Source organism: Excalfactoria chinensis, chromosome 3 (assembly GCF_039878825.1).
Source record: "Excalfactoria chinensis isolate bCotChi1 chromosome 3, bCotChi1.hap2, whole genome shotgun sequence".
NCBI classification, from domain to species: Eukaryota; Metazoa; Chordata; class Aves; order Galliformes; family Phasianidae; genus Excalfactoria; species Excalfactoria chinensis.
Window position 1 is genome coordinate 33,899,056 of NC_092827.1, and position 12,724 is coordinate 33,911,779.

Sequence of the window (12,724 nt, forward strand, 5' to 3'; positions counted from 1 at the left end):
CAGGAGCTGCCTCTTTTCAGTTTCAGCACAGCTGGTCATCCTCAGGTTGTTTCCTATGGCTCTCCCTGTGACACCACAGGGAGCAGAGGAGCCTCCCATGCCCTATTTTTGACTGACAGTGTTAGGCTGTGCATGCAAACTCACAGAGCACAAAGGTTTACCAGAACTTCATCCCTTCTTTCTTTTTATTTACCTGTTCAGAATGTGCGGTTACTCTTTGATCCACACTTATTACTTCTGGGAATGCAGGAGCTTCAAGTCCATCGCTGGCCACAAAGACATTGGTATGCATTCCACTGCTCGCCTGCTTTAAAATTATAATTCATAGCCCAACCGTGGCACAGTGAGTAGCACTCTTTTCAATATACTACAAAGATGTTTCTGCCTAGCTATAAAGCAAAATGAACACATTGCAACTCAGCTGGCTGCATTCATACATTTTACATCTTCTCAATGCGAGCTTCAGATGAATGCGTAATATTCAGGCAGCTGCCAAGGTTAATGTCTTTTGGCTAAATTTAAAGAAACGATGACCATTTTTTTTTATGTAAAAAGCCGAGTAAGCAATTGAACACTATTCTGAAAAACCTCAGGGAATTATTGGGGGTGGGTGGGAATCTATTGCCCATTCAGCTGCTACAACAAAAAGGTACGGGCACCTCTTCAAATATCTGCAGAGAATGACAAGGACAGGCACTACAAAGGCCCCATTCCCCATTCTCTTCAAGCATTTGTAGTCAGAAGGAGCCCTGAAGCAGCAGGAGTAACCTGGGCTCACAGAAAGCCTATATTTCAGTTTAAATTGAGATTTTCTTCTGCACGCAAACGGAATGACTTGTGTATTTTCTCTCACATACTCCAGCCCAGAAACCACTACTATACAGTCGAGTACACTAAAACAGACCCAGAACCAGCAGAGATGGAAATTCAGACCCAGAGGTGAGAGATGGAAGCATCCATGCCTTCAGACCCCAGACGGATCGGCTAAATGCTGCAGGTACGTTCCTTTAGCTTGTAAACTGAGAAATCATTCAGGGAAGCACTCCTTCCTTTGAGCAAAAAGGCACGCACGCTTTGATTTGTATATATAACCCGTGTTCATACGAACTAAACAAAAATTGCAAAAGACTGATTACAAATCACATAATAAGTGCTACTCAACTTGCACCAACAGCTTATTGCACAAAAATGCCATTACTGCTGAAATCATTACTCTGCATGTATTACTTACACATCTCCTTTTTCAGCTGGAGTCGCAGACACTTATTTGCCACGTTCAAAGATGCCTCTTAAAAACAAAATATCTGTGCACGTGCGAAGAACATCATCGGCACGCAATGAGAAAACACGTCTTTGTGTTCTCCTCCAAATGTTTTGGAAAAGGTGGGATCGTTCATTTTCCTTTTTCTAGCAATATTTCTTAGGGGAAGCAACTCTCAGGCAATCACAAACAAACAAACAAACAAAGCCCAGCTATCAGAGCAAAAACACGAGCAAAAAAAGTTTTAGATGAAGAAAGGGCAAGCTACTCCTGCCACACACTGCACACATTGTCTGCAGGGAGCTTTATTTCCAGCTCTTTGTCACTAACTGCACACAGACGGAGACCAATCCATATGATCACTGGCGGTATGGGAATTTGATTAAACTCGTTAATCCCACCACATCTCTGAGGCCATCCACAATGCCTAAGGTTTACCACGATTTTCTCATGCTAGGAGCATCAAGTCCATGCCTGTTTACTGGAATTTGGTCTGTTGCTGTGAGCTAGCATCTCCAACTTTCCCTTGTAGACAGCTAAGAGGAGCTACCCATCTCCTCCTGCAGAACAACCAGCAGAAAACACAGCAGGGAGGAGCAGAGGGTGTCCCACCCACATCCTGCGAGACACCAACACCAGCAGATGTCCCAGATGTGCCCCAGGTGAGGAGGACTGAGACAACTGCCCTGGCTCTCTGTTCCCAGTGCAGGGTCTGGCACACACCAGTGGGGATTTGTCCGTGTGCCCGCATCACTCGTGCCATTGCAGCCATCACTGTCTTTCCAATTGGGAAAGTCTTCATGAATTGCACAGTAAGCACGCGTTGGAAGGGGAACTTTATGGCTTGCTGGCTGTCAGGCACAAAGCCTTGTAAAACACTGCTTTAAAGCTGTTACATGTTAAAACAGCCCTACGGACAACAGCCCAACATGTTGTGTAGCCATTTCATTCTGTCCACCTCAGTGCATTTTGGCATTGACACACCTGGAGATGTCAATGTATCTGAACACTGCCAACCTCCGCCAGCAGCACTGCACAGCCTCAGACAGTCCCCAACCCAAAATGAGCTGGAGACTCCAAACACCCAACTACAACAAGCACAACTTTAAAGACAGATGCAGTGCCTTAGCGAAATGGGTTTGTACTGAGAGAACACTGACACACCTTCAGCTACAGCCAACTACACTTTCACAACCACTCCACCATCCCAACGCACAATTCCAATGGGCTGCCTGCTGCTCCCACTTATTATTATCCTGGGCAGCGAGGAACACGCTCTGCTCCACGAGGCTGGTGCCAGCTCCCAGCACACCCAGAATAGCCCACAAATAGCCCGTGCCACATGAGGACTGCTGCCACTTCACACCTCGCCACGCGCTGCGCCCGTGCTCGGCATCTCACCGTAGCCCTGAGCCAACCGTGAAGGAGGGAAGCGGAATGAGCCCGTGCACCCCAGTGTGCGGTGGTGGGAGCAAGGGGGTGGGCACGGCGGTGGGACAGGGCCCATGCCTACCCACATATGCGTGTACACACACGGGTACGTAAGTACCGCGTGTATATATAGGCATATATACACACACGGGTACGTATATATGCGTGTAGACAGACGATACGTACACCCAGAGGACCACTTGCGCTCCCCCCGTTACGCAACGCGTGGTTCCCCTCGCAGCGCTCCCGCACCGCAGCCCCGCGCAACAGCTGCTCGAAGCCGAGGAGGGGTGGAGAAGAAGGAGGAGGAGGAGGAGAGGAGGAAGGCTCCCGCCCGCCGCCGCCCCACTCACCTCGCCGCGCCTCCGCTCAACTTTGGGGGTCGCCGCTGTCGCTGAGCTGCGGCCGGTGGGGTTCGGGGAAGGAGCGCTGCTGCTGCTGCTGCCTGTTGTTATTGTTATGGTGTTGGAAATTGTTGTTAACCGCTCTCTCTTGCGGTCACCGACCTACACGCGGCCCACCCCGTTAAATACCGGGGGGGGGGGGGGAAGGGGGGGCTTAATTTAAAAAAAAAAAAAAAAAAAAAAAAAAAAAAAAAAAAAAAAAAAAAAGCCGCGACCCGAAGGCTCATCACATGGCGCTCGCTTTGAAGCAGCTGCTCCCTGAGCCGGAGCCGTGAGGGGGAAAAAATAAAGGGGGGAAGGGAGGAGGAGGAAAGGAGGGGGCTGGCGGGGGCCGGAGGAGGAGAGAAAGCCGCAGCGGAGAGAAGAGGAGGAGGAGGAGGAGAAGGGAAGGGGGGAGCGGCGCTGCCGGAGCGGCACCGGGGCCGGCGGCGGGGGCAGCCCGGGGCCGCGCGGCCCGGCGCGGCGCGGGCGGAAACGGCGGCGGAGGAGGAGGAGGAGGCGGCGCTGGTGCTGCTGCTGCTCCGCGGCCGCTGCTGCCCCGCTCTGCCGCTGCCCGCGCCCCGCCGCCGCGCGCGCCCCGGCCCGGCGCCGCCCCCGCCCCTCAATCGCTACATTGTTGACATTCGCCAGGCTGACATCATCCTCCCCGCCCCGCTCCATTCACAACAACGCTACGCCAACAGCGCAGCGCGCCCTCCTTCGCCCGCCGCGGTCTCTACGCACGGAAAGATGCGTACGGCCGCTCCGCGAATAGCGGCGACGAGGACGCCCCGCCCCTCCCCTGCTGCCGAGGAGGGGGGCGGCGCATGCGCGCGGCTGGCTCGCTCCCCCCCCGGGACGTCTGTGTATGTGTGTGTATATATGTATATGTGGTGTTAGAGCCGGACTTCGACGGCCGCGAGGGGCTCTGGGAGTCGTAGTCCACCACGAGGGGCCGTGGGGGCGGCCGCCATGGCCGTGGGGGTCCGCTGCTAGCGATTCGTGCACGGCTCCCGGAGCCGCCGGCCATCGGGGATGGCGTCGCGGGGTTCGGGCCGGCTGAGCCGTTTGGAGGGAGGGCGAGGCACCCACCCGGCCGGCCCCGGCTGTCTCGGAGCCCCGCTGTTGATCCTGGTGATATTTTACGCGCTCCGCCCCCGGAGAAACCTCATCCTCCAGCTCTTGCCAACCGCAAGCGTCCAACAGTCATGAGTCAGCCCTGCCAAACATCAGAGGAATAGATAAGTGCTCCCGAGATTAAAAACAAAAACAAACGCCCGTGAGGCCGTCCCGACGCGGGGTGCTGCCTGCCGGCTGGGCTGGGGAGCGAGTCTCGGCAGCGAGGCCGTAGAGGCAGCAACCGCTAATAAAGAACGATGTTGACCCGCAGCTAAACGCAAGCACGTTTGGCAATTAACGTGTGCCTGTTTACTGTTTCGTAGGCGTTTAGATCGTACGTATCCATCCCGGTTTTCCCCCTTTACAACGCAGTGCTTTCTATGTTCTTCTCAGAGTAAGGGGCAGTCATTGCATTTAACTGAACTTCGGAACTCAACGCTGCATTTTTCAAAGTCAGCTTCGTTACAGAAAACTGTGCAAAGGCGGCATGTCGACACAGAATCAGCTCTTTGCATGTGATGTCAGACGTACTGTCACTTTTCAAAAGCAACGCTCTCCCCTGGCTTGCATTCTGTATGGTTGTCTGCTCGTGTAAAGCGAGAAGCATTCTGGTTTAGCAGCATGTTACCCCTGTGTTTTGTAGCTGCGTGTGGCAGCAGATTAATGTCCTGCTGGAGAATTTGACTCGTAAACTTCAGTTTCCCTCTGCTAGTGATGCCGGTGCAAAGCCTCGCTCACAAGTGCATGTAGGTTCTGGTTCTGCAGACATATGTAGTGTTTAACACATGGCAAGTCCCACAGTGTAGTGTCATGTGCTTAAACACTAGCAAGGCTGGGTCTCTGTGTCGCCTTGTTTTTCCTAGAGACACAAAAATAGTTTTGTACTGGCATGAGAGATAAAAATACTATATTCAGAAGGGCTCGGATAAAAATAAGCCATGCAGCATTTGTAATGCTTTAGTTAGCACTCTGCACACCCATTATGTCACTGCATTCAAAGTGCGCATCCTCTGTTGTTTACAAACTACGCTGCACAAGATGCAGCTCCAGGTAAGTCAAAGCTGGTCAAGCAGAAAACTCAGCCAAAAAAAAACTGCATAAACCTCTGCCCAGGGTGCACTTTTCTGAGAAGCACAATAATTACTATTTATCTTACTGACCAGCATTTTAAAATGCATGTTACTGTTTGACGTGAAGTCAGCTTAAAGGGATTTTACCTTAGCCTGTTAGCTCTCCTACTAGTAAACTGGGTGAAAATCTGACAGTTGATTTTCAAGGACAGGAGGAACGTTGCACTAACAAAACAAAATCTAACATTATAAAATGCTATTTTTATGACACGCACCTTATATTTTAATGCACTGGCTTCCTAATACAGCCCCTAAGAGCTACTGTTGCAGAAGCACTTCCAGCCCGTTACTGTTTCGATTGCAATCAACTATTCTCACGCCTCAGTTTTTGTAAATGTAGCTATTTCTGAATCATTTCCTTTCTTTCTTTCTTTCTTTTGGAGCCAGACATACCTCAGACAAGGGAGTTTTATGAAGAGGTGTTGCATACGGTCTCTCGAAATGATCAACAGTTCGTCAAGCAAACAGTGACAAAACAAAGTGAGAGTAAATGTAGAGAGAGGTGGAGTAGAATTTAACCCACGAATTCTTTAGCAATAATTCACCCAGAATGCCACAACAACATTCTCCAAAGGAAGCTGCCTCAATAGATCTTACAATCGGCTTCATCTCAACTTTATAGATGTAGTTCCTTACTATATATCATCTTTATCAATGTCTTAATTAGGCGGTTTCCCCATAGCACGGTGACTTCATCCCTTCACATAGGACTGACTGGCTCAGCTTGGGGCACTTGACCTACTTTCCAGTATTTTCTTTATGGATAACACAAAACTTTCCAGAATGTTTGAAATATGGATATCTATTTCAGTCACATTTCGTATGTATATTTCAAAGATTTTTAACGAATTCAATATTGTAAAACACGTCCCAACATCCCTGTCTGAGATCTCATTTGCATATCAATCTTGTAAGTTGAATAGTCTTAATAGTGCCACTTGTTGGAGAGCTCTATGTATTGCAAGCTATTTCAAGCACGTATTTATGAAGCAAATTGCTTGTTCCTGATAATGGGTAATTCCTAATTTAAGGTGCTGCAGGAGGAGATGAAAATACTGCACAGGACAGTTTCTGTTGCAGTCTCAGCTCCAACCAAAGTGACCTGAAGACTCTCTGAGCGGGTAACATGTTGTTAGTGGATTCATAATCTTATGCAACTCCATCTTTATAGTGGTAATGAAATAGCAAAAAGGGAAAATAAGACAGGTTAATCTAATTGAGAAAACGGTCATTTCCTTCCACTGTACGTTTTACCCTGCAGCACTAAGGTGAAAAAGATGGGCTTTCCTGGATAAGCCCTGGTCCTGCACACAGTTCTGAGTCATTATTGATAATTATGCACATACATATTCTCCTGGTAGAATTCATGGAATTGCATCATTCTCTTTGCAGTGATTAAGAAATTCACAGTTGATTACTGATTATGCTACGGGCACCGCGTATCTTTTTGCAACCAGATTCTAACACACCCCAGGTATATTGCGTTTCCAGGAGCACTGACAGCACACACTGAGTCAGTGACTGTGACAGCTAAGAAGGAGACACTGTCGTTGTGCACAATATCAAAGATTCGCAATGTAATACCTCCAAAGCATGGCTTGACGTAACATGAAAAGCTTCACAAAGGAACATTTGCCATGCACAGAGCATCAGATCTCTGGTATGATATTTTGAGGAGCCAGTGAGATATTGTGTTTGAAATATATTGAAGTATTAACAAAGTGTTGCTGCCCAGGCTAAAATTATTGTGTCAGAAGACAAGGCAGATAAAAAGGCAGGTGCTGACCTTTAAAAAACAGTGTGGAGAACGTCACGTGAAGGGGTTTTCAACGAGCTGGTGGCTTCAAGAAATTGAGGGTCAAGAATCATTCTGCTTTACATGGAATGCCCAAAGCCCTTTGGATGGTTAGTAAGACAATTGTTAAGACCCAGTGAAAGCAGTGAACAGTTCAGATTTCTTGCTTGCTAGGGTTGCCAGATTTTGATTTAACATAGAGCAATTAGAGAAAAGTGACTGCAGCACCTATCTGTGTTAGACAAATAGGATGATCAGCCTAAAAATTATTTTCAGTGATTATACAAGAGATCAGAATTTGTCAGCCCCAGAGCGGCACAATTCTGACAGCCTTCTGCTGTCTTGGAGCTAAGTGCTCCAAGTATGGCCCGCAGTGAGTCCTGGAGTCAGCTGGTGAGGTTAAGGTAGAGTCAGCTGGTGAGCTTAGGTCTTAACCATTTCCATTGTGTCTTTGAATCGTTGCTTTCTTCTGAGATTTTCATTAGATCTATCACTGCTTTCATTATTTATTTATTTAATTAATTATTTTTACTTAGCGTGTAAACTGTGATTTACTATTCGGAGGTAATGTTTCAGAATTTATATTTAGAATTGTATTTCTGAATACAGTATAAAACCGCACTGTACATTAGCTTCTGGAGGTCAAATCATAGAATCATAGAATCACCAAGGTTGGAAAAAGACCTACAAGATCATCCAGTCCAACCATTCACCTATTACCAATAGCTCCCACTAAACCATGTCCCTCAACACAATATCCAGTCACTCCTTGAACACCCCCAGGGTTGGTGACTCCACCACCTCTCTGGGCAGTCCATTCCAGTGCCTCACCACCCTTGCTGAGAAGCAGTGTTTCATAATGTCCAGCCTGAATTTCCCTTGATGCAGCTTGAAGCCATTCCCTCTAGTCCTATCACTAATGACACGTGAGAAGAGGCCGACCTCCAGCTCACTACAGCCTCCCTTCAGGAAGTTATAGAGGGCAATGATGTCTCCCCCAAGCCTCCTCTTCTCCTGGCTGAATATTCCCAGCTTCTTCAGCCTCTCCTCATATGGCCTGTGCTCCAGACCCCTCACTAGCTTTGTTGCCCTCCTTTGAACACGTAAAATCTTTCAAATCCCCAAATTCTGCAAGTTTAGATGATCCCCGAACCTCCTTCCAAGAACAGGGACATCCATAACGGCATACTTAAATCACAGATGATTTAAACCTAAGAATCGTTGCAGGCAAAACTGTTCCAGAAGTTATCTGAGAGCAACTGTGGGCAAATCCCAACCTTGTTTTAGCTAAACTTACCCTAAATGCTTGTTTGTTTGTTTGTTTGTTTTTCCAAGAACATCTCCTCTTTCTAATCTGGAAAATGATCTGAAGATACCTGCAGCAGACCTTAAGAACACAGACCTTGGCAAGTCCATCATGCTGCAAATGAAAAAATGCACAGGAGAACTGGGAAAAAGGTGCTCTCTGCTGAGCATTACTCAGAGAAAGAAATCTTCTAGGCCTGGAAAACAAAGAGAGCATGCAGAGATTGATCTAGGTGTGATGGGGAGGCGCTTGTGCTCCAGACGCTAAATACCAGGCAGGAAACTTATTTTGGTTCCAGACCTCATTCAAAAGCATACAGATATTTCTGAGCAATCTCAGTCCCTGTTCTGATGTATGAGAGCACACCAGAATTCTGTGAGGATTTAATTGAAAGTTATGATTTTGGGAAGGAATGGAAAATAGGAAATAAAAAAACCCAAAAAACATTAAACCTATTCCCTGGTGAGAGATTACTATTTTTAAGGAGCCTTTTACTCTGTGCAGTCTTTAACATCAATGAGAGTTTATGCACACGCACCAGTGGCTGACTAGACCTGAATTCATTAATTAGAGTAGAAGCCTTGAGGTAATTATTACTCACAAACAAAAATACTGGATTGGCAATGACTCTGGATCGTTAACACATGTAATTCTGCTTTCACTGGGTAACTGTAACAGAGGCTTCGTGTAAGTAAATTCCTCTTGGGCTGGGCTGCACAACCACATTGCAGGACATGCTGCTTGCTGTTGTTGAGGACGCTGCAACGCTTTCAGAGAGAGCCAGGGAAAGTGACACATGTACACATGCAGGGACATAAAATATAAGGTTCTCAGTATCACAGAATGGCTTGGGTTCAAAGGGACAATAAAGATCACCTGATTCCAAACCCCTGTCAGGGCACAGGCACCTTGCACCAGGTCAGGTTGTCCAGAGCTCAAAGCCTGGTTTGACAGTCCTATGTGGTTTTATAATTAAAGGTACTTCATGCATGAAACGTGGATGGAACACAAGAAGTCTTTTGCAGGTTGAAAATATTTTCTGTCTGAAAATCTGCTAGAGAAGGACAAGCAGCATGCATGGACAGAGCAGTCAGCAGGTAAAGCAGCCATAGGGACACAGCAGCCTGCATTGCTTCTGGTGGTCTTTTACCAGGTGTTGAAGTATTTGAGATTCATTACTGTTGTTTTCACTACATTAGTGAACACAGTTTGATTTGTTTACTTATCACACAAATTGCTTTTGCCTTTTTTCAAAAAGGCTGTAGGAATTTCTTGCAATTTGAGCACAGGAATGGAACAGAACATTTATTTCTGGAAGGATGGAGATAACTTTTATACTAAGAAATGTTTACCATCTGTATTCATGCATTTTCTGATTAATAGGTAGCGTTGCTGAAGTGTTTGCATTTAAGGCAGAGGTCAAGTCTCTGCTATTGTTCTGGTTTGGAGGTGAATGCAGAGCGCATTGGCTTGCAGTGTGCCTGTGGTTTTTTTGTAGCTGTAGAAAATAATTGTGACCCCTGATTAAGGGAGTGATTTAAAACTGCTCTTTGCTGTGTTAACTTGAAGTTGTGAACTCCAAAGGTCTGCTGTGAATAGCCTATGAATAGAAAAGGGGCTCTGCTGGAACTCTCCATTATGTTTGAAGTATGTAGAAACTGGAGATCGAAAAGACCCGCCAGTTCACTGAATTCATTGCACAGGCAAGACAGAAACTCTTTGCACAGTGATACCCTTCCTACATTTCTCAAAAAGAGAGAGAAAAAGAAAACATGTTGAGATGTTTCTGGAGAAAATGCTTTAACACATTGCAATCCATTAGGACGTCTGTATTTTGACCTAGCCTGCCATCGAGGCAATTTTTGCATCAAATTTTCAGTGTCAGTTGCAGAATGACTAAAATATTAAAGGCTTATGGAGAACAAAGATGATTTATTATGTATTTCTTGCTCTTACACCGAAAGGAAATATTATTTAGTCCACAGCTATTGTTATTCTCATGTTCTTTGAAGAGCTGTTAGCTTAGTCTAAATTTAAAAGTTGGGAAAATACACCAGAGGCTGGTTATATATATTTATTGCTTTTAAATAATAATCCCTCCCAAAATAAACAACTGTCAACCTGCAATGCTTGAAATTCATACAGTGGTTTCAGCAAAAGCTTGAAAGCAATCAGTACGGAAGCGTAAGCTTGGTGACATTTGGTGATTAGTGGAAAGAAAAAAAGGAAAGGCTGCATATAGTGGCAAATAAGTTCCATGAGAAGTTTCAATCATCTGATAATTGAACCTAATTTAACTTAACTAGAGGTATAGGCCAAGAAACCTTTCTTTTTTTAGTAGACTTCCATGGAACACTGATAGAGTTCCTCAAAGGAGCAAACTCGCTTTCTACAATTTATGTATGGCACAGCCTACTTTTGTCTTTAGCTTATGAAATTTGGTCTAGTTTGTTGTTGCTACTTTCTTTGTTAAAAGGTAAAATGCACACTGGGCAAATGCGCTACGGCAATTTGCATAAAAAGTGATGACAAAGAGCAATTAATTCCTCATTATTATGCAGCAAAATGCTACTTTGCTCCTAAGTGACTGTGGAGTACAGTTTTTCCTCTGTGTGTAAATTTGTTGCAGCATTATTCTAAAAATAGGACTTAAGGGCCCTCTGCACTCTTTATAAATCAGGGTCTCTGACACTCCATTCAGCCCTCCATGGAGAGATTTTTTTCTCACGCGCTCTTAACACTACAAGTATCGCCCAAAACGTTCATCACAATAATAAGCATCAGAATTTTGTTAGATAAAGCAAGATAGAGGAATTTAATATTTTGTCAAATTAGATCTCTATCCTTTTTATCTCGAGATCAGCATTCAAAGTACACTCGGATCACACACAAATAGAAACATATTCCTACCACACACAGCTAGTCTGTGCAGAACAAAGAGTTGAGATATCGTTTTCTGTGAAGGCTTGATTCCGAGTACAGATTTCATTACTGGCTCACCATAGGATAATGAAATTCCTCCAGGGCAAAGATGAGGTACATCAAAGAGGCAGCGTGGAGAGGCAGACTTTGTTAGTGCACGCTCTGTCACCTGCATTACTGGTCCTTGCCTGCCTTTAATTTGTAAGGAAATGCTAGTAATTCAAAACCTTTTATTGGACCGACTTATATTTATGTATATACATTCACATATATATGTTCACAAATATGCAAACAGAAACATGTATTTTTCAAAATACAAAATCATCTGGAAGTTATGTGATTTCTCTGCAGCTGGAGTGGAATATTGGAAAATAATTAGTTTCTTCATAGCAAAAATGACCTATGCTGATGCTGAAAGCATCTTTACATTTAGTAAATAAATGCTGTCTGCACCCTGTAGATAAGTAACACTTCATGCAACTTTCTCTTTTTATTTCTGTAGCAGTTCAGAGTGACTTCGGTGCTTATGGAAATGAGAGGCAAATATTCAGCAAGACCAGGAGCTGTGGAGAACATGAATCACTAAAGCTTTCCCACAAGGCTTTGCCAATATGGAACAAAAGGGTTGCCCTACAGAAACACATCATGGCTCTATCTAGTCCAGCATCCTGCCCCTGGCCGCATCCAGTAACTGGTGCTTCAGAGCAAATCAAAACCACAGCAAGCACCTAGCTAATTATGAGATGCTATGCGTAGAGGAAAAAAGGTTGATCCTGACTCACAAGAGAGCAGTTTATGCCCTGAAGCGTGAGGTTTGATTTCCCTTGTATCCGTTTGCTTAACTCACACAGTTGCAAATACAATTTATGCTTAAAAGAGTTTCTAATCCTGTGTTGGATCCTAATCAACAGTCTGCCTCCATAACCTGAGTTACCAGGAAGTTCTTCAGGCTGAGTGTACACTGCATGGAAGCCCTTTGCTTTACTGGTTTAGGGAAAGTTTTCCAGCTTTGGCCAAACACCCACGACCCCGAGGATCAGCTCTAATTGCCCTGATGTAAAACATCCAGACTACTACTCCCTTCCCTTTGAGACCTCTGTATGTGAACAAGTTAATTCTGCACTTCTACCTGCCAGTCTGTGGGTTTCCTTCACCCACATGGGGAAGTGGCTCCCATTTTCTGTCCTCCTAGAAGTTTGGGCAGGTCTCCCCTGTGAGCAGGAGCAGCCTGCCTGAAGAGGAGCAGGCTGTGGAAGAGGGGAAGGATAGGCAGAGGAGTGAGGCAGAGGAAAAGTTCATGGGAGGATGGGAGGTAGCAGGAAGCCCCCCTTTCTGCTCCTCCAGCAGTTCCTCAGTGGCTCCTCTTGAGCTGCTCTT

At 45.7% G+C, this 12,724-nt stretch overlaps 1 protein-coding gene across 4 annotated transcripts in view; it reads right to left on the reverse strand.

Moving 5' to 3' along the window:
* BACH2 (BTB domain and CNC homolog 2) overlaps window positions 1-3,257 on the reverse strand; it is a 179,383-nt gene extending 176,126 nt beyond the window's left edge. For all 4 annotated transcript variants that reach the window (XM_072332078.1, XM_072332076.1, XM_072332077.1 and 1 more), the window contains exon 1: window positions 3,046-3,257. The gene's annotated coding sequence lies outside the window, so the exon portion shown is untranslated. The remainder of the gene's footprint in view (window positions 1-3,045) is intronic.
* Window positions 3,258-12,724: the final 9,467 nt, after the last annotated feature.